The sequence below is a fragment of the Trachemys scripta genome, chromosome 1, assembly GCF_013100865.1.
Source record: "Trachemys scripta elegans isolate TJP31775 chromosome 1, CAS_Tse_1.0, whole genome shotgun sequence".
In the NCBI taxonomy this organism is placed as follows: Eukaryota; Metazoa; Chordata; order Testudines; family Emydidae; genus Trachemys; species Trachemys scripta.
The window spans coordinates 67,359,680-67,382,847 of NC_048298.1; the positions used below are offsets into that span (position 1 = coordinate 67,359,680).

Sequence of the window (23,168 nt, forward strand, 5' to 3'; positions counted from 1 at the left end):
TAGTGAAATCAAGTGTAAGTTTCTTTAACAAAGCACAGAGATTGAAGTAGCAGCAAGTAGAAGCATTGGAAACAAACAGTCACGTATGATTTTATTTTATAAACATGTATTCTAGCGCCTAATCTTAGATAACAAGATACTCTCATGTCTAATAAAGTATTGCTCTCCCAAAAATTGTGCAGCGCTTTACAACCAGGCTGACTGTAACCCTCCTTTCAAAAAACAGGCACATTGTCAGTTTGCCTGCTACATGAAGGATTTTGTGTGTCTTTTTGCACTCCAGAACAGTTCTTTGTTTTTAATCATTAACAGAGCACCCCTCTGCAGTTTGTTTCTTTCTGTGGATTTCCGCTTTTGTAGATTTTGCAATCTCTCAATTCGCACCGGTCTCAGTGTGCCAATAGGCACACAGTGTGACGCAGACAGTATACAAATGGCCAGACAGGGAGATAAGTGTCTGTTACCTCCTGCCTGAAGGGAACATTTCCAAGGTACATCACCTCCTGGCAACCAGCCTTAACTGAAGACCTTAGGAACATAATTTTAAGTATTGATAAATAGCACCGTAGATATTACCCTGACATATGTTTTGCAATGATTATGACAACCAGTGGGGTACTGGCTCTCAGTAGAGACCTCACATGCCACCCTTTGAGATCAGAGATCCATGTACAACCCTATGCACCCCTGTGCCCTCTGCCAGTTGGCATCAAGGGATTCTTGGGTCACAAACACCCCATCTATGCCAACCACTTATTACCCTGCAGGACTGACAGGGGTTCGAGCACCTGCTGGATCTGATCTTTGGGGACCTGTGACCAGTGCCACTGACCAGCAGCCTTCTTAAATCCAAGTGTTTTATTCAGCTGTAGGAACAAAGCTTTAGAGAAAGAGATTTCACTAAACAAAGAGCCTACATACATACTGAACCTCATCTAATCTTTATGTTTCACTACAAACCAAGTTAGCTGGGCTTCCCTTTTGTGTTACAGGACCAGAACAGAATCAACTTACATGCTTTAAGGAAGCCAAGGAGCTCTTGGGACCCAGCCTGGTCCCACTTTGTCTCAGAGTCTGGGCTTGACTACACTGTGTAGAGCCTTGGCTGATAGACCTATGCCAACAGAGCCCTCTAGTGGAGGCCTGCGTACATGATCTTCCTGAATGACATTAGTCGTTCTTCTGTTGGCACAGTTGCAGCCACACTAGGGTTTGGCTGGTATAGCTATGTCACCTAGGGAGTATTACAAGGCCCAGGTGTGACTTTTGCCTCAGACTGTTTTTCTCCCAGTTGGCCAGCCATTAAGGCTGAATGGGTCTAACTGCCTGAACAATGAAGCAATCAGTCTCAGGACTGTACCTACCTCTCAGGGAGTGTATTGAAACTGTCTGCTCCTCTCTGGCATTCCAATATACCATCTCAGAAGTAAAACACAAAATAAATCATATTGTGGCATACTCATTACCAAGCAGCCCCACATTGTCAGATATATTGAGTATTTTGCATCTATCAGATGCCTTTGACAAAGGAAATGGTTGGCAAAGTGGTTGGTGTCACTCAAGTGGCTCTGCTCCTTTTGCAAGAGGACCCAGAGTCGTCATGGGCAATTGCTTTTCTTCCCCAAATGTTTTGTAATAGGAGTCTTCTTTCTGGCCCCATATGCAGCCACTAGGAGAGGAAGAAAATGAGTGGCATCTTCAGCATGCTGATGATACCCAGCTGTCCGTTTCCATCACATTTCACCTAGCTGGCATAGTGGAATGAATGATCCAGTATCTAAATAAGATTGGGTTTGGTAAAGGAGATTGATGGTGAAGAAAATTATATCAGCAATCCTGACTGTTTTTCAAAGTGCAGGATAAGGCCTTGAAATAAGAAATGCAAAGGTAGTAACATGCCATGGGCGCCACCTTACCACCTCGTTCTTCCAGAAATCATGTTTTAGGAGTTGGCAGTACTGCCAAAAGAAGGGAATCAACAGAATGAGACACCTTAGAATCACAGCGTGTGCCATCAGTGTGCCAGGCACTTGCATCTGGGAGATACTGAAATCTTCTCCTGGGATGCTTGTGGCATCTGTCACTGGATGCTCTTCAAGTGGCTTTGTGGCCATGGAGTAGGATTTTCCCCACTTATTGTGCCAGGGAGCCTGGATTTGTCTTGGGAAGTCCTGATGGCAGAGGTGAAATTTCTGGTACTTTTACATTTGGAGGTTAGACTTAGTTATCATAATGGTCCTTTCTGGCCTTGAAATCCATAGGCGCCGACTCTGTTGGTGCTCCGGGGTTGGGGCACCCACGGAGAAAAAATAGTGGGTGCTCAGCACCCACCAGCCACAGCTGTTGGCAGCACTGCCACTGATCTGCTGTTTGGTAATGCCCCTGATGAGCAGGGGGCGGGCGGGGGCTGTGAGGAGGGATAGAGGGGGGTGGGAAGATGTGGAATGGGGGGCAGGGCCTCAGGGTGGAACGGGGGTGGAGCACCCCCAGTGAAAACTAGAAGTTGAAATGTATTGATCTGATTCCACCAGGACTTTGGGGTAAGATTAGACTTGAACTGTAGCCCCAGAAAATATGCTCTAGTCATTACTACATTCACTGTCACTTACTGCCAGTTAATCTTGCAACCACAGCATGAGTTGAATTTGTGCATTGTGAAAGTTAATTTTCTCCCTTCAATTTACCTTTCAGAAAATGGTTGAAAAGAGCTTGAATAACTTTCACACATTGTTAATATAATCTGTAACTTCTACTTAAAAAGGGATGGCAACAAAAGCCATATTATCCCAGATATTTAAAAAAAACAAAAAACAAAAAACAGGAGTACTTGTGGCACCTTAGAGAATAACAAATTTATTAGAGCATAAGCTTTTGTGGACTACAGCCCACTTCTTCGGATATATTCCAGATATTTCACTGGACTAAATTCCTTAGAAGCTTCAAAAATAACTCTTGTTTAAACAAGAGTAAAATATCATCTCATTAGGCACAGATCCCAGCTTGTAGAGATATTCCTTCAAATAGCACCTGAGGAGATGAAAGTCAAGTCAGAGAGTTCACATGCTTTGCTACTAAATTATGGGAGGATTTTGTGTCCCTACTTCTAAAGTTGTCCGTTAACTACCAGCTCAGCTCAGACACCCATCTCAGATAACTATCATGGAAGGTCTTAAAATCATCACTCATGAGAGTGATTAAATGCATTCTGGAGTAAAGTTAGCTGGGTATTTACATACTGCATTAGTCTTTCAGGTACTGGAAATGTTCTTTGTTCAGTGAACAGTGCTATGTGTGATGCTGGCAGATCAGGTCAGATCTGGGTCACAGACCAATTTGCTTGTGTGTTAGTATAGATCAAAGTGTTAAATGTATAAATGTGTATTCAGATGTTTAATCTTCATGAAGACTAGTGGAAGGTTACTTGCATTGTTTTCATTTATCTGTTCCAGTTACAGTGTAATGGTAAACATTTATATTGTGCGTACTTCTGTAACTAAATAACTCATCAAAAAAATCTTATGAAATGCTAATGAAGGACTTTAACAGAAAATGCTAATTTCAAAGCACATGGCCATTATGTATGATGGTCAGAGGTCAAAAGACTAAGTGCATTCCTAACTCATTGTCATCAAAGGAAAATCCTACATGGGTAGAGAGGCTGTCAGCTTGTCTTTTGTCAGAAGAAGATATAAGAAGAGATCCAAAGAAAGACCCTTCATCTTTGAACTGTCTGGACTCTTACAGGGAAGCGTATCAAATGCAAAGCAGAGATCCCCACACAATCTGGGTATCCTGAAAAGACTTTTAGGAAATTGGCAGTTTATTACATCACTGCCACCATTTGGAGTTACAAACTGTAATTCACCTGTACATATATATATATATATATCTTACCTGCTTTAACCTCTCAATAACCCCCATTCTTTTTCTTAGCTAATAAACCTTTAATTAGCTGACTGTAGAATTGGCTGCCAGCATTGTCTTTTGTGTAGTACCAATTGATCTAGGGTAAGTGACTGGTCTCTTGGGACTGAGAGAAACCTGATGTGGTGTGATTTTGGTTTTGAGTGACTTTTATCACAAAGTCCAGTTTGACTGAGTGTCAGGATAGGCTGGAGAATCTAAGGGGACTGTATGTGCCTCCATGGTAAGACTGGTATAGAGATCCAGGAGTTCACATATGTGACTGGCATGGTGAAATCTAATTACAGAATATACCAGTGTGGGGTTGTGATGCTGTCTGACTGAGAACAACCATATGTATCATTGTTGCTACCACAGTTCTACAATTGTAAAAATCTTATATGAAGTGTTTCATGTAAGGTGTTAATGAGAAACTTACAATCTATCAAGTATGATTATCCTTGTTAAATCCATGTATCATCACTTGAAGAATTCCACCTGGACTTCAACAATTTCCACCCCACCATCAACCTCAGCCTGGACCAGTCCACACAAGAGATCCACTTCCTGGACACTACAGTACAAATAAGTGATGGTCACATAAACACCACTCTATACCGGAAACCTACTGACCGCTATACGTACCTACATGCCTCCAGCTTCCATCCAAGACACATCATACGATCCATTGTCTACAGCCAAGCCCTAAGATACAACCGAATTTGCTCCAACCCCTCAGACAGAGACAAACACCTACAAGATCTTTATCAAGCATTCGTAAAACTACAATACCCACCTGGGGAAGTGAGGAAACAGATTGACAGAGCAAGACGGGTACCCAGAAATCACCTACTACAGGACAGGCCCAACAAGGACAATAACAGAACACCACTGGCCATCACATACAGCCCCCAGCTAAAACCTCTCCAGCGCATTATCCACGACCTACAACCTATCCTGGAAAATGATCCCTCACTCTCACAGACCTTGGGAGGCAGGCCAGTCCTTGCTTACAGACAACCCCCCAACCTGAAGCAAATACTCACCAGCAACTACACACCACACCACAGAAACACCAACCCAGGAACCTATCCCTGTAGCAAACCTCGTTGCCTACTCTGTCCCCATATCTACTCTGGCAACAGCATCAGAGGACCCAACCACATCAGCCACACCATCAGGGGCTCATTCACCTGCACATCCACTAATGTCATATATGCCATCATGTGCCAGCAATGCCCCTCTGCCATGTACATTGGCCAAACCGGACAGTCCCTCCGCAAAAGAATAAATGGACACAAATCGGACATCAGGAATGGCAACATACACAAGCCAGTAAGTGAACACTTCAATCTTCCTGGTCATTCTATCACAGATTTAAAAGTCACTGTCATTGAACAAAAAAACTTCAGAAACAGACTTCAAAGAGAAACAGCAGAACTAAAATTCATTTGCAAATTCAACACCATTAATCTGGGCTTGAATAGGGATTGGGAGTGGCTGGCTCACTACAGAAGCAGCTTTTCCTCTCCTGGAATTGACACCTCCTCATCTATTATTGGGAGTGGACTACATCCACCCTGATTGAATTGGCCTTGTCAACACTGGTTCGCCACTTGTGAAGTAACTCCCTGCTCTCCATGTGTCTGATATAATGCCTGCATCTGTAGCTTTCACTCTATGCATCCGAAGAAGTGAGGTTTTTACTCACGAAAGCTTATGCCCAAATAAATCTGTTAGTCTTTAAGGTGCCACCAGACTCTTTGTTGTTTTTGTAGATACAGACTAACACGGCTACCCCCTGATACTATGTATCATCACTGTATCTGAAGTTATGAATATTGGCTATGTATCTGTATCTAATATGTGGTGGTTCCTGGGGTAACACCCACAAGATATCTTACGTCCAGTCTCACCAGCCCATTGTGAATGGACTATTAAAGCTTGATGGGCCATTAAGAAGAATCAACTCTCCAGATAGCTCTTCCTGTAGATGCCTCAGCACGAATATGGGCAATGGCTGCCCCGGTGAGTTATCAGAACATGTAAGGACATGTGAAATGCTCATGTGACCCTGGATTCCTTCTTGGACCAGTAGCTTTCCAGGCATATGGCAAAGGGCATAAAAGACCCCAAAGATATCTCCATTTTGCCTCTCTCATGCCCTGATTCTCTGGACTATGGACTTACAATAAAAAGGAGCATTTTGAACTATGGGCTGAGGACCTTCCAATCTTTTGGAAGTTACCAGAGACTTTACAAGCGTGCAGTTTATTCCATCACTGGTATAAACCTGATATAAGGACTTTGCAATTTTTTTTTTGCATATGATCTATTAACCATTATTAACTTTTTGTTAATAAACTTTTAGATTTTAGTTACTAAAGGATTGGCAGCAGCATGGTTACTGGGTAAGATCTGAGTTATACATTGACTTGGCTATGTGGCTGATCTCTTGAGATTAGAGGACCCTTTGTGTGATGAAACTGGTTTTCAGTAACCACTCATTATAGAGTCCAGTGTCTGGGTGGTGAGACAAGAGCTGGAATGCCTAAGGAGACTGCATCTCTGACTTCTTGTTAACTAATGTGGTGATACAGAAGTTCACTTTTGTTACAAAATTGGTATAATCTAATGATAGAATAGCCACCAGTTGGGGTGAGTCTGCTGTATTTCTCAGCAGTTTGTCCTGAATCTGGTATGCTCAGAGGCACAGTGACAGGGGTTCCTGCCCTTGTTTACTGACAGTCTGCCCTGAGGCAGGCACTCACTGGTGTGAGCCACTCCAGACCAGACAGCCTGACACTATGTTCATTTTCCTGGCAAAGAAGCTTACCTGATATTCCTGGCACTTCCATCCCATTGACTGCAACACTGTTCACACACACGTGTGAAATAACTAGAGCTGAAAGGAAAATGGTTTTGTTCACCTATCCCTGACTCCATGCCACACACAAGCTTTTACAAACTCAGAAACATTTATGACCCCCCAATGAATATCTTCTGACAAAGTAAAGGACAAGAAAAGGAAACAATGCAAACCCACTGACAGAGATTACATTATCCTGCACTGCTCAGGCCATAGAGAGTTTGTGCTATAAATGACTGTAGTGTGGTGGTCACCCCACCCCTGCCCTGAGGGGGTTAAAGCAGCCCTGGAGAAGGCTGCAGCAGGGAAAAGCCAGGCTGATTGGGGGAAGCAGCCACAGGTGGGGCCATGCCCCAATCAGGCCACAGCTGGCCCTATAAGAGGGCTGAGGGCCAGAGGACACACTCTTTTTCTAGCCTCTAGAGAGAGAAGGATGTGGCTGCCTGGGAAGCTGAGGAGGATACCTAGGGTGGAGCAGTGCTGGGGAAGGGCAGAGGGAGCTGGGGAGCTCCAGCCTAGCAAAGCCCCAGGCTGCAGACTGAGTTGAGGGCCCACATAAGGGTACTGGGGCTGCAGAGGGGCAGCCCAGATATAGGCAGAGACAGCTGGTCCAACCCCCCTTGCGTATGAGTGGTTTATAGACCGCAATCTGCCCCAGGGAGCAGGGGCTAGATGATGACTGGCAGTAACCACTGAGGCAAGGTTGGGATAGGGGGTTGGGGGTTCCCTGGGGTGGGGACACCCAAATTGCAGGTTACTGCTGGGGGCAGGACCCTCACATAGAGGGGCACTGGGGTCCGGGAGGGACACGGGAGCCAGCGGCAGGCGGGCCAGTGGCCTGCAGAGGGCGCTCTGGGCTGGGAAGAGCTAATTCCCTAGACGACCAGCAGGAGGCGCTGCACCGGTGATCGTCGCCCTGCCACAATGATAGTATACTATTTCATACAATAAGTGTTGCTATAAATAACCCTTAAGTCCACAGAAAACTTAAAATACAATGATCTAAATGCTTCCCTTGTTAACCAAATTCTCTGTTACTCACACACTCTAGGGCAGTGGTGGGCAATCTATGGGCTGCACGTTGCCCACCGCTGCTCTATGGGTACCCACCCGTACCCAGTTCCTAGGGCTCAGGCATAAGCCTGTTAATTTAGGCACCCACCCTTACCCTTCCGTGGGCTCAGGGTGTAACCTTACACTCTGTGGGTTTGTGGGGTCTTTTACTAGTGAAAGAGACTTACACAATAATATCCTACTTAACCTCTATTTATTAACAATTATCAAAACAGAATGCACATGCTAAGCATACAATGCTCACCGCTCCCAATAAGGCAGATGAATTTTTCTTGATGGTCAGTCAGGATCAGGTCATCTGGGGGACTCCAGCTTCTGCACGGTGTCATTAGCAGAGTGTTGAGGTCTGGCAGCTCTGATCTTGAGGCTGTGTCCTGGAGTTGGTTCCAAAAAAACTTCCTTTTGGACCCCAGTTTATATAGTGAAACTTGAGTCTTGCTTAGTCGTACCTTAACCAATCATTTTACTAAAATATTACTAAATAATTTTCTAACCAATCCTAACATATTGTAAAACAATCCTTTCACCAATTATATCCCACCACCTTAATTGATTTACACCTAGCAAAATTAGTTATGCAACAGACAGAAACAAAGAACCAGACAGAGACCATACAGATACACAATAGGGAAGGGAGGACCATAAAGACAAAACAATAAAGAAATGAGGATTTCACAACCCCAACTATTAAGTGATTTCTTGACAGATAGAATGCTATCAAACTAAGTTTTCTTTAACCATCTTAAGATCTGTTTCTTTATCTGGTGATGGTGGATACTATTAGGACAGGATCAACTTCTTAACAACCTGATATTACACTGTTTTAATGTAATTTAGATGGAATATGAGGATGTGACTTTCTGCTTCTTAGCTTATGGCTGCTGCTCTCCTAATATGGCCACAGACAAAGGCTCAGACGTTACAATATGGCTACAGGAAAAGGCCTTATCATTAAACACCCTGCTGCAGAAAATCCTCAGGAAGCAAAAAGTAGTCAGGACACGAAGGTTGAGTCTTTCAGAACTACTGATTCATACTCCCCTCTGTGGGGAGAAGTTTGCAGCCTCTCCTCACACAGGCAGCAGTTAAGGGCACATAGCTCCCAACCTCCACAGAGCCCAAGAATCTATACATAGGTCTAATTCCAGTCCTGCAGACATCCATAAGGAGGGACGCTCTTTAAGATTCCTCTCCCCTTTTTCTGGGCAGTTCCTAAGGGATCAGCTCCTTCACCACAGCTGCACATTCCAACTCCCTTTGTGGAGAGTCAATGCTGGTCAGACTAGGAAACACCCAATATATTTTTGGCTGCTATATAAATAAAGCAACCATCTCCTCTGTGGCAGCTTGCCATAGATTTTAAGCCTCTTTGTCAGGGAAGCATGCTGGGTGAAGGGGCTGCTTCCCATTTGCACTTCCTCTCTGGGATACCCTCTCTGCATTGAATACTCATGGAATGCCAACCATATGGTACTAGTTCGTGTTGTTGTGTGTTCGCGGGAAGATGGGGAACCCGGGAACTTAGGCTTTCCCCTTCCTCCTCTTATATATGGGCCTTTTCTGCTCCTTTGGTTGCCTCCATGCTGTAGAAGGGGATGAGCACTTCTGACCCTTTGTCAATAGCACTCTTATGGATTATTGTCTGTGTAGAGGCTAACATTTTCAAAAAGAGAGGCATTAAGAGTCTGAGGTTAGGTCTGCACTACTAACATATGTCGTTATAACTACATCTCTCAGGAGTGTGGAACATCCACACCTCTGAGCTATGTAACTATACTAACCAAACTCCTGGTGTAGACAGCACTATGTCGATGTGAGGGCTTATCCTGTCGACATAGCTACCCCCTATCAGAGAAGTGGAGTATCTACCCCAACAGGAGAAGCTCTCCCATCGGCATAGGTAACATCTTTACTAAGCACCACAGCAGCACAGCTCCACCAGTTCAGCTGTGCTGCTGCAGCTCTGTAAGTCTTTATTGCTGGGAGGAATTAATGTTCTGCACAGAATTTTATGTTTTCCTCACAGAACTGGGGCTGCAGAGCATCTGGCTGCCAACTGGGGCCGCTGGACTCTGCAGAGCCTGGTTCTCCAGCTGGCAGTGAGCCGAGTGTCTGGCCCAGGGTGATGGAGACTCTGCATGCTCTGGCTGCAGGGCTTGATCCCCATCCGCCCAGGGATGGGAGTTGGTCCAGGAGACCCAGCTCTGGCAAAGGGTGAGGAAGGGCAGGGCTGCACCATGACCCTCAGTGGGACAAAGCTTAGCTGAGCGGATTCTATGGCTGGGCTCTGGGGATGAGGGGAGACACATGTTTGGGCATGGGAAGGGCACAGCTCTGCTTTGGGGAACCAGAGGGACCCATTTCTGGGCTCTGCAGGAGGGGGACCCCCATGCAGTCCTCTCCAGCACCCCCCCTCGCCCCGCCCTGCCCCCCACCAACTGGAACTGGGTTGTAGTAGGAGTTTCTTTAACTCTCTACTTTTTCATTATCAGAGGGCTAGCCGTGTTAGTCTAGATCTGTAAAAAGCAGCAGATAGTCCTGTGGCATCTTTAAGACTAACAGATGTATTGGAGCATAAGCTTTCGTGGGTGAATGCCCACTTTGTCGGATGCATCCGACGAAGTGGGCATTCACCCATGAAAGCCTATGCTCCAATACATCTGTTCGTCTTAAAGGTGCCACAGGACCCTCTGTTGCTTTTTACTTTTTCATTGTCTGCGTTGTTGACATATTTGCTGACAAGTATCTTGAAATAAATTACTGAAATAATTGAAACTGGTGTGATTATATTGTGTCATTTTGACAAATAAAATATGCATAATTTTGCATAATTTTAAAATATTGTGCCCAGAATTTTTAATTTTTTTGGTGCCGTATTCCCCCAGGACAGTAACTGGAGACAAACCCTTAAGCTATTTTTAAGGGTATGTCTACACTGCAGACGGCAGGGTGCTTCCAAGCATAGGTAGAGAGCTATGCACTAGCTCTAGTGCTCTAAGAATAGCAGTGTAGTCATGGCGGGATGAGCAGCGGTTTGGGCTAGCTACCCCAGTACATTGACGCCTGATCCCCTGGATATGTAATTGGATGGCTAGCCTGACCTGCATCCTGTGCTGCCGCTACTACACTGCTATTTTTAGTGTGCTGGCTAGAGCAGAACTAGTGCTTGTCTATCCACCTGTGTTGAGAAGCACCCTCCCAGCTGCAGTGGAGACATACCCTAACTGTAGAAGAGGTTCTTCGAGCTCATAATTCTCATTGACTACAGCTGGCATGAGTACTGAACATGTCTGAAGAAAGCAAACCCAAGATATCACAAGTTGATTACCTAAAAACTGAGGCACTTAAAAAAAAAAATCAGAACTATGGTCAATTTTTCAGACATAACTTATCAAGGGATTCCAGTGGTACAAACAAGAAGCAACAGCAGAAACCTATACATGAACGCCATCTAATCAAAACTGACTTTGCTCTCTTTCTGTCATTTTGGTATATATTACCTATGCTTGTGCTGTATTTTCTTCCTAGTTAAAGCAGAAGGGAGTGTAAATGTCCATGGAGACTCAGCATTTTCATTTTCTTTATATTTGCGGTGTGTATTTTCAGATTGGAAAGTACGATGGACAACATTGGATACATGTGCAACTCCATTTGAAATCAGTGGGAACTGCATACATATCTGTGGGAAGATTTGATAATTTCTTTCATTATTCAAAGCAGTTCCTGTTTCTCTCAAGTGACTTCTGCCTTCCAAGGACATAACTTTTAAAAATTGTAATTAGGGCTGTTGATTAATCGCAGTTAACTTGCAATTTACTCAAAAAAAGTAATCATGATTAAAAAAATTAATTGCAATTAATCACAGTTTTAATTACACTGTTAAACAACTGAATACCAATTGAAATTTATTAAATATTTTTGGACGTTTTTCTACATTTTCAAAAATATTGATTTAAATTATAATATAGTATACACAGTTGACAGGGCTCACTTTATATTATTTTTTATTACAAATATTTGCGCTGCTTTGAATGAAGTGTGGTAATTGAAATCAATATATTTGAAAATGTAGAAAATATCCAAAAATATTTAAATAAATGGTATTCTATTATTAACAGTGCAATTAAGCATGATTAATTTTTTAACCATGTGATTAATTGCAATTAATTTTTTTAATCGCTTGACAGCCCTAATTGTAATTAAATCCCTAGTGAATGCAAAGCGAATTTCTCACACTCTACAACCAATTTATTACTGAGTTTCCAGAGTGACCAACTATGGATCAGGGACAGTAAAGCACAAGTCTGGAAGCAGAGATAAACATGCAGATGAATCCTTCTGAAGATTTAAGCATTTTAAAGAAGTCCATCTTGAGCTGGATTTCTAGTTTGAACCACGAGTAACAATAAATGTGTAAATGTTTTGATGCTGAGAAATAAAAAAATAAAAAATCCCCATATATTGTTAATTTTGAACTTTTTTTAAAGTTCTGGTGGTACTTGAATTCATTGATAGAAAAATAGCACCTATATAATAACATTACAAGGAGAGTTACGAGTAACCCTTTTTCTAGGAATGAATTCAGTGGTGATGATTAAAATAAATTAAATTTGGGGACATAGCTAAATAGGAATAGGCCTGAGTTTGCCTGTGAATATTTGAGAAAACAAAAATAATAATATACCTGTGAACTCTTCATCCATAACTGTCCGTACATAGAGACCCAGACATCTGTAAAAAGATAATGGAAAGTTGCCAGATGTGAATGGAGCAGCCCCATAAGTATATTTTAGCTTATTGGATTTTTATGTAGCAAAAATTCCACTGGAGAGAAAACCACTAATCAGACAGCAAAAAATGGTGCATTAGAAGACAACTCATTAGCCAATTGGGACTCAAACACTATTAGAAATCACTGGGAAGTGCCAAGGATGTGCCTACACTATTTGACATGTGATTAGCTACACAATTTAAATTCTATGGTCAAGTACTTATTTTTGTATGATTTAATACTTTAGTAAATAAACATGTTTGATCAGAGCTATTTACTAATTCAGATAATACACAATCAATCATTACACTATAATTAGCACACAGATTTGCACTGCAACAGTTTGATTTATAAAAATGCAGTCTGAAATCCCAGGATTAGCATAGATAAAATATTGTAAATTACAGACCAAATTTTGCAGTTTTCACCTGCAAACATTTTGAATTGCAATTTTTTAAATCTCTTCTGTTACTAAGATAACCACATGGTAGGGTTTTTTGAAAAATAAACTTTTTAAAAAAAAGTCATAAGAAAATGTCCTATTTTGAAGACAATTATAAATGAAAAATTTCAAAATAAAAATAGATAACATTTTCAATAAAAACATTGCCCAGAAATAAATTTTTGGCCAAAAATATAAAAGGATTAGTTCTACCATTAACAAGGTTTAGCACCAACAAACTCAGTAGAAATTAATTTCCCCTTTTTTCTTTATGTATGCACCGAAATAATTCTAGCACTTTGTAGATCATTGCTTGTTCTGTGCTGTTCATTAGGAAATTTAATGTAACCGCATATTATATGCCCTGAAAAACAACATTTAATGAGGAAAGGTATACTATCAGCCTTGCTAGTGATCTGGTGATACTTGAATTCATTTCTATATTTAATAGAAAAATAGCACATACGTAGTGACATTACAAGGAGAGTTATGAGTAATCCTCCAGCCAAGAGCACATAACCTCCACCGACACAGGAGTGCAGACATTCCTGGCTGGGATTCCTGCCTTTAACAGCCACACTTGATACTCCTAGATGGTCTGTTGACTGATTGGATGGCATCATGCCAGATCACAGGCTTTTGCCCTGTTTGAATAAACATGCCATGATAAATTTAGATGTGTAGCCTGCAAGACAACACTGCTAGAGGCATATCTTCTTCCGGAAGTAAGTCTGTGCCAGCACTAAAGCATTAACACCACATGCCATTTTACACTTGACATCTGTGGACACAGAGTATGTGACAAAATGAACAGCACAACGAAAGAGGAAAGGAAGACATGCAGTTTATAGGCGTGGCTGGAGGCCAGTAGAAGGGATGAATTGCAGCTGGGGCCCAGGAAACCCATTAAGAATCCTTGAGGCATCTCTGTATTTAATATGAGAGCACTCTGAGTTCAGACATTCTGTTTCAAGGCCAACACACGACAGGACATCACAATAACAAACAAGTCAAGCTGGCAAAGCATGACACAGACAAGTGTTTCACATACACCCCTCCTTGCCCACCAAAAAGGTGTCAGCCTGCAGAATATGACACAATCCATTTTGTGAGGAGCAATGTTAAAAGAGTACAGACAGTAATGCTATATGGGAAGTGCCCATAACTGTGTGGTGCACAGAAGGGAACAGTTCAGATGGCTCTTAGCCAGTCTGTCATCTGACTAACTTGAAACATCCAGCAGAAAAATGAGATAACCACTGCCCTTAAATGCCCACTAGCAAAGCACAACCAATCTTTTAAGAACCATTTGCCCCTTCAAAGGTATCATTCCACCAGAATGTTTACTGACATTACTGCTTTTTCTTGCCATGCATCTCTCAGTCAATAAGACATAATTATACATTGTATGTATCACTGTGATAATTCCATACTAGGTACTAATTTACAGGCATTGTATAAATCTACAGCCAGAATCACAAGCAATCAGGAGATACTCATCTTCTAATTACAGCTTATCCCAGGCCAGTCTTAAGCACAAGCAAGTAACCACTTAGCGACCCATCGGATAGGTCAACACTGCAACTAAAAACCCACAGCTGGCCCGTGCCAACTGACTAGAGCTCTGGCTAAGGAGTTGTTTTACTGCAGTGTAGATGTTCAAGTCCAGGCTGCAGCCTGAGCTCTGGAACCCTCCCATCTCACAGATTCCTAGAGACGGGCTCCAGCCCACTCCTCAATGTTTGCATTGCAATTAAACAGCCCCTTAGCCCAAGCCCGAGTCAGCTGGCCTGGGCCAGCCGCGAGTGTTTAATTGTTGTGTAGATATACCCGCAGTCTCTAACTTCTGAATTCACGGGCTGGCTCTACTTTTCCCTCCAGCAGTGGAACAAAATAAGGACAACCATCAGATCCCCACTTCTAGTAACAGGGCCAGAAGGATAGGCAGCTCTTGGCCTGAATTCCCATCTTCGGGAGCTAGAGGGTCCACAAATTGTAAGGCAGAGAGAGTTATTGGAAGAGGAATCCCACAGGTAAGAGTTATAATTCAAGTTATAGAACAATAAGTTTCAAGCTTTTTTACACTACAGTCACACCAGGAAACCTGGGCCTTCAATATGGTTCCACTTTGTAGTGTAAATGGGACATTAATTATTTCTCCAACTATGTTAAAGTTTTGGCTATCCAAGATAAACAAAGCCTTAGCCCGGTTTGGGGAAATAGTAATGGCCCATTCTACACTGCTAAATGAAGTCACGTAGTAGCCAGGACCATCACCAGTGTTGCTGTGTCAAGTGTTCTAAAAGGCAGTCACAGAATCCAAGAATGGGGTAGAGGTGGGTTGCCGCATACTTTCTGGGCACTTTGGCAGAAATTAGGAAACTGAGGTAAGAATGACTTTTCAATCTTCTTCCAGAAGTGATCCCCACCAAATTTGCTTTATTTTACAGACTGCTCCTGAGAGAGACCTTAAGACTAAAGCAGCATTGCTCTGTATTATGTCCCATCAAGAACCTAATGGTCAAGTGGAAAGGAATTTTTATTTTCCCCTGTGCGGCATAAAACCTCCACTATCACCTAACATTTAACTTCTCTCCCAACTGCCAACAGTTAACATTTCATTTCTAGGCCACATCTCCACTTGCAAATTTAGGGCTACTATTGCAGCTGCAGACATGGTAATCCTACTCAGAGTTAGGAAACATGATGTTAAAACATCCAGATGCTGTCCACGCAGCAATCTCCATGTTGCTACAACCAGTAGAGGTGCAAACCAAGTGAAGTTGCAATTGTGGCAAAATCCTAAATTTCTTGCTGTAAACACAGTCCTAGGGACCAGAAAGTACTTCACTTCCTATTCCCATTCCTTCTTTTGGCTGTCTGCTCAGACTGCCAACACTGGCACTGTTTTCTGATGTGTGAATGCTAGGAATCAGACGGCAACTGAGGCCACCAGTCTATTTTACATACGACACTGACAAATCAGATGCTCTGCTTGGGTAATATTCAAATCAGTGACCCAAAGATGAAAGACTGTGTAATCAATTCAAACCTGAAACAACCAGGCCCTCAAATTGAAATGTACACTGAATGTGGTGCTGAACACCCTCAGTTCCCATTGCTTGCACTGGTGTTGAGAGCCCTCAGCATCTTGCAAGGCTGGCCCAGTAGTTTCTTTAATGTATCTCAGGGTGTGAGGCTGTGTGTGATTTTAACATTTAGGAAAGAAGAAAAACGAAATGGATTTCCGGGGCTAACACTGATGGCTCATGTGGAAGCAGCCTTGACCCCCTTCACATTCCTGAATGCTGAACAGATAATGCAAACTCATAGACATCCCAGAGGAAACAGTGCAATACTGAGGCTGGGTCTACACTACCCGCCTGAATCGGCGGGTAGAAATCGACCTCTTGGGGATCGATTTATCGCGTCCCGTTGGGATGCGACAATCGATCCCCGAATCGACGCTCTTACTCCACCAGCGGAGGTGGAAGTAAGCGCCGTCAACGGGAAGCCGCAGAGGTCGATTTTGCCGCCGTCCTCACAGCGGGGTAAGTCGGCTGCGATACGTCGAATTCAGCTACACTATTCGCGTACCTGAATTTGCGTATCTTAAATCGACCCCCCCCGTAGTGTAGATGTAGCCTAAGTTATATCACAGGCTTTGTTAAAGAGATGGACCCATCAGCTATCATTACTATCCTGAAGACATATATGCAGCTTTGCTGGTGGACAGCACAATGTGTTCGGAGGGGGAGGATTATTATAGTCACAAGAGAGGTTAGTGGAAATATCTCAGACCTTAGAAGACAAGAAGTGTAAGAGGCAGCAATGTAAAGGATAAATATTTCACAGATTATCTCCCAGCAGTGGCTACCAAGATCTGACCCTTTCAAATCTCTTGATCTGGTTTGTATTTATGCTTAAGTAGATCCTGTCTTTCACTTTTGATAACAGATGACGGGCACAGAGAACTTGGTGATGCAAAAAGGAGCTCTGACTTCTGAATACTATGGATGCCAGTGTTTTCCTGGATTATGTGGTCTTTTCGAAAGAGGGAGGCTATTACAAGAATAGGAGGCAGTATTTTAAACAGTTGCAGTCAGGATCTGAAGCAGCAGACAAAGGTCACTATGACCGATCTTCAAGTCCCAATGAATAATGTTTTCATATTTGGTACCTTTGGAATGCAAATCAAAGGAAACAATAAGACTGCCTTTGTCTTGAGTCATATTACTGTGAAAATATAGCCTGCCAGTAAATTACCTCCACCTCCTCCTCCAGCCCGTGTACAAAAACAGAATGAATACGAAGACGGATTACTGACTTGCACCTATTTTTATCCATTGACTGTCATATGGTAGATATTACAAAACATCTTTTTTCCCTTCATTAGTTGGGCCAGCTCTTGCGTACTGATTCTCTTTGGGGAGAAATTTTTACAAAAAAGTAGAAAAGGAGGCATTTCCCTGGGCCTCATCTGGTGAGTTCCACTAAGTGGGGGCCATCTTGGGTCATGATGATAGCTGCAGGTCCCCACCAGTTATTTATTACGATCCAGCCAAAACATTCACAAATCAGATGAAATGGCTACTGGGAGCAAGAGTGGGAACACTTGAGGATCACGGCATTGATCTTAAAGTCAAATTAGTCAACACATTATCAGCTACATGTGAGTACAAAATTATGCAAACTTAGAATGAATCTGAAAAAAACAAACAGATTGGTGATTACTCACATCCTCTCTGCTTGAGTTTCTCAATACTGAATTCCCTGATTTGACTTTGTTTTCTTTGTTTGTTCCCACCCCCTCTGTATTCCCAGGACTTTTATTCCTCTTTTCTCCGGCTTAATCAGTTAGAAAGATGTATGTACTCTGCTCCTGTATATTGGGAATGTAGTCCTGACTCCCAGGGAGATTATAGCCCTGTTAGTAAATATTAATCTTTTGTGATTCATGATTCTTTGTCCAAAAATACCAAAAACCTCTCTGAGTTAGCTAAACTCTAATGTTAAAAAGTGTTTTGTTTAGGACTAACAAATGTCTAATCAGAGCAGGCCTGTATCCAATTATCCATTCTGTTTTTGCCCTGAGCTTTAACTGACACACTAGGAATGTTATTGATAACATGAATGTTAGCTGGACCTTAGAATGTTAATAATGGATTGTGTGCCTTTTTACTCTAACCCTAGACCCTTAGGGAAATGTGTCCAGAGGCCCGAAAAAGAACTGCTTGTAACTGATTTGGGGCAGCTGTTTTCTATGATCAATACAATAATCATCTACGGAAAGATGCTTTTAACTTATCAGAGATTACTCTAGCAGGTGATTTCTGTCATAATGACTTGGTTACAGATATGTTTTATAATTGATAATACAGTGGATGATAAGCTAAAGACATCTGCTCAATCAATTAGGTAAACCAGATACCATGAAAAGAAGTCATAGTAAATAGGTCATTTCCTTGGTCTTTTCTGTAAACATGTGCAGTATATAAAGAGATGCCTGTTACTCTAGATGAGGGCAGTAATGGACAAAAATGTTAATTGATAAGGGATACTACTAACTGCACTATCTATAATGAGCAGATTAGTAATTGACGAAATGGACAAGGAACATTTGGTATTTCAGATATGTTCTAGAATCAACGTAACAGCAAACCATTAATGTATGAGCAGTGAGACCTAATTTAGTCACAGATGGTCCCAGTGGTGCTGACTTAGTTAGTGTTATTGGCTTATTAAAATCAAGCATGAGAAAGGATTTTTGTTTCTTCTAAACAAGTATTTGAGAAGTGAGATTTAGAAAGTTAATTATAAGTAAAGCTGCCCTCACGTCTCTAGTTAAAGATGTAACCCTTCTGCCAGTCAGCGCTGGCAGCAACAAGGGCTGGGTTCAGTATCTAGTATCTTTTCAACACAAAACCAGCTCGAGCCCCCATCTAATGACCTGGGACAATTACACACCACCCCCTGGCACCTCTAAGAGGCAATACTTCCCCTCTCACAAGCACAGAGTCTGAGTATAGCAAAATCTTTTAATAAAAGGAGGGCAGTAACTCAGCATTAATTTGGGAAAACACGGCAACTAGGGTTCATAAACACAAACCATGAGCAAAAGACCCACCCCAAGTAAGTTGGGCAGTGTCCTTTTCCCCTCAGGGTCTTAAGTCCAGCAACCCAAAAGTCCCTTTAACGTGCCCATCCCTTCTCTGTACCCCATTCACAGTTGCTGTCCTTGGTCAGTGCAGCCCCAGAGTTCAGAGGTTCATCCACAGAGTTCACCTCCCATCCTGGGTGGGTGTGGGGGGGTAAGGAGGCACCTTACACGCTCCGCTGCTTGGGCACTTGGTTGCCGCCCCACCGGCTGATTGCCGTGCCTCTCTGTGGGGCTCTGCTCTGGCCCTCTCTGCCAACTGCCCTGCTGGCCCCTCGCCATGCCTCTCCACCAGCCACCCTGCTGGCTGCACCTCTCCGCCAGCCAGCTGGCCGCTCACCGAGATGTCTTCAGGGCCCACCACTTAACACAGCTGTCAGTGATTTCAGCTCTCAGCGATTTCAGCTGTTAGTGGGGGAGCCTCACTGCTGGTGCACACTGGGCAGCCTCTTGCATCAGAGATACTGTCCCAAAGTAGGTCTAATATTTAGACCTCAATATCAGTGATTTCAGCTCTTCAGTGTGTAACAAGACTCCCAATTGAGTCTAAATTAGATCTTTTATTATACCATGGAGAGAGGAAGGGTCAAATGGTGTCTAGGAACCGTAAACAGGGACCACACCACCAGGTACAAGTACCTGTCCCCACCCTCTCTCAACTCATTGGGCTTCGGAACCAATGTCCCCTGCCTAGTGACTTACCCACTTGAGGGTAAGTCCCTCCATCGGGGTATGCCAGGTACAGTTCTGCTGCCCTTGATTCACACAAGGATAACAACCCTTTATTATTCCTAACGAATAACAAGGAGACTGGGGATCCAACACCAGCCACAAGTGATCATTTGGGCAAGCAATCCCATCATGCTGAGCAAATGAGGTCAGCTCTTGAAGTCCTTTTCCACAGCTTAGATGTCAGGGGAGAGCTCATCAGTTTATGAGGAGAAGTGCTCAGCTGATCCAGTCGCATCCATATTCATTTACCAGTATATGCCATTTGTAGTAGCACTGTATGTATTATATTGATTTAGCTATGTCTGTGCACGCCTGCCAGATCTGGAATGGGTTTTTATTGATGCTGGAGATGCAGCGTAGGGTTTCAGTTAATTAATTTAATTTAGCAACATAGTAAAGTGACCAGGGATCTGACGAAGAGCTAGTCTACACTAGAAGCGCTGCAGCTGCGCCATTGTAGCATGTCTGGTGAGGACGCTCTGCGCTGATGGGAGAGCTCTCCCATCAGCATAAAAAAACCCACATCCCAGTGAGGCGGTAGATCCATTGGCGGGAGAAGCTCCCACCAACATAGCCGAGCAGTCCACACCGGTGCTTAGGTAAGCATAACTTATGTTGTTCAGGGTGTCTTATTCACACCCCTGAGTGACATAAATTATACTGGCATAATGTGTAGTGTAGAGAAGCCGTAATTCAGAAATTACTCTGTAATGGAGACAGTGCTTTTGCTCTCAATTTTATACACCTGAATTGCATGCCTCCCACAGCAGGCAGGCTCTCCTGTATGCATGGGTGACAATCAGGATCCAGACACCCCAAGGGGAGAACAGAAGGTTTAGGCCCCATGAAAGAACAATTGAACCAAGTAAGGTCTTCTATTAAAGCCTGCAATGTTCTAAACTTAATAATCAGTATGAGATATGTACACAGGCTACAGTTATGAATTTATATACATGTAGATCTGTGCTCATAAATTTCAGCTCTACCTCACACCAGCGCAGAGAGCGAGAGGCACTTCTTAAACCAGGTGTTTACACAAAACCAGACTAAACTAATGATTCCTTGTCCAACCCAGATGGGCCATTAGAGTTAAATGGAAAGATATTGAGACAACTGGAATTTTCTTCGCATTTAATATCTACAGCGAAGGAGGGGGAAAAAAATAATCAAACCTGCAAACCCATTTTAAATGGAAGGGATTTGAAGGGAAATCTGTCCAGAAACCAAGGCACTGTCTCTAGGCAGGAAGCTCTCCATAGATGCTGGATCCCCCACTGTAGCTACGGGATATGGTGGAACACTATTCAAAAGAAAATCACTAATTTGTATTAGAAAAATGATATCTATTATGGAAGTGTAAAGCCTCAGGTTGTGTTTTTATGTTTATTTTCTGTGTAACTTGTCTAGGTTTGCTCTCCCTTACTATTTTTGTCTCGGAATCTGTGGTTTTTCTATGAACTAAACCCTTTGTTTATTTTTACCCAAAACAGGTCTCAATAGTGCAAACTGCATGGAGTCTAAGTGTGCAAAAGTGAACTGATCTGTGGGGCTGGTTTCATGCCTTTGGAGGGGACAAACCAGAGGGGAACAGAGTGTCTGGTACTTGAGAACTCAGGGAAGACAGATCTGGGGAGACTCTGGACTAGAAGGGCTGTTGGTGTCACCCTACAACGAGTAACTAGGCTGGTGAAAACCAAGGTAAGACATTGTGCTTGTGGGCAGGCTATTGATGTCAGGGAATTGAACAATAGCAGCACAGTGGTGACAGAACCCCTGACTGGTCTGGTTGATCCCTAAAACATCACAGCATGTCATCACTGCCATATTAATAAAATCTCTGTGACACAGTTGCCAACTTTCACGTGGTAAATAAGCATGCCAACTTTCAAAATAAGCCAAAATCAAGCTAATCCCATTTCAAAACAAGGCCAAAACAAGCCAATCCCTAAGAACCCCAACACTCTATTTGACTAGATCCCCCTGGTGTGCATTCTGGGACTGTGGTGGGCCTGCTGTGTATCCCTGACTTTCTCCCCCTCTTGCCCCTTGCTCCTGATTGCCAGGAGCCGATCAAAAAAAAAGAAGTAACAAGCAACAAGCCACAAGCCAAAAACTAGCCAACAAACAACTCACAAGCCAAGTAAGCCAAAAACAAGCCAAATTTCTGCATTTTTTGGTGGGTTTGGCATGTCTGCACCATGACAGAATAAGTCATATTACATTAATCACCAGTATATCTAACAGATATTCTAAGTCCTCTCAGGAGATCACATTGGCACCAAAATCTGTTTTCAGTCTCACATGCAGTGTAGCAAGTTAAAGAGGCCTTGTGCAGCTGTAATTTCATCATTTTTATGCAGTTTTTGGAAGGGATTACAGGAAATAAAGATTTGAGCTTGGCCACCCTTTGGAAGGCCATATACCCTGTACTTACAGCTCTCCCAAAAAGCAAAGAAGCCATATGCACCACATTATACCCATCCTAGCTCCACTGGGGACCATCTTCTTTGATGCAATTTATACTTTGGGATAATTGAATGTAATTTCTACCTATTTTGGCAAAAGTATGTTGAGCACCAGATGGGGTAGTCAGGACCCTGTATTTCCTTTTGTTTCCAAGTCCATCTTTGCCTCTCCAGTGCTCCATATGTGCTTGGTTGGAAGAAATCTGCTTTGAATTCTATGTAACGTGCTGGCAAAGCATATGTGATCATGTCTTTCTCTAGACATGTCCAGCCCACAGAGGGTAAGAGCTTGCTACTGCTGCCAGTTAATGGAGTGATTCCATAAGTGGCTGTATTTTTTATGCTGATATGGTCATAGTTTCTATCCTTGGTGATGACTGGTGGTGAGGATTGTTGCTTTGAAATATAGATGTAGCAGTTGCTACATGAGAACAAAAACAATACAAAAATACCTCTGGCATGATTGAAAGAGTAAGTTTTCTGACTGCAATTCAGTGAGTGACCTGACAGGAACAAAAAAATGATTTGTCCTTCTCTGGTAGAAAGGTTGACTGCTCTATTGAGATCTATTCCTGCAAAGGCTGTGTGCCTCCTGGGAGGTGCTAGGACCCCTCAGCTCTCCCTGGACTTTAGTGAGAGTTCAGAGGACGCAGCATCTTGCAGTGAGTGGGACTGTGCTCATATGTAAGGGCTTTTCTACACCGGGGGTTCAAGTGAGCAAAGGAGATGCAACACCTACAATAGTTGTTACTGTC

General features: G+C 42.9%; 1 long non-coding RNA gene across 1 annotated transcript; it reads right to left on the reverse strand.

Annotated features, from left to right (window-relative positions):
• Positions 1 to 8,184: 8,184 nt before the first annotated feature.
• Positions 8,185 to 13,633, reverse strand: LOC117868816. Its single transcript, XR_004643721.1, has 4 exons — positions 13,526 to 13,633; positions 12,531 to 12,577; positions 11,347 to 11,525; positions 8,185 to 8,220 (listed from the first exon to the last, which is right to left on the reverse strand). It is a non-coding gene; the product is annotated as an uncharacterized LOC117868816 (long non-coding RNA).
• Positions 13,634 to 23,168: the final 9,535 nt, after the last annotated feature.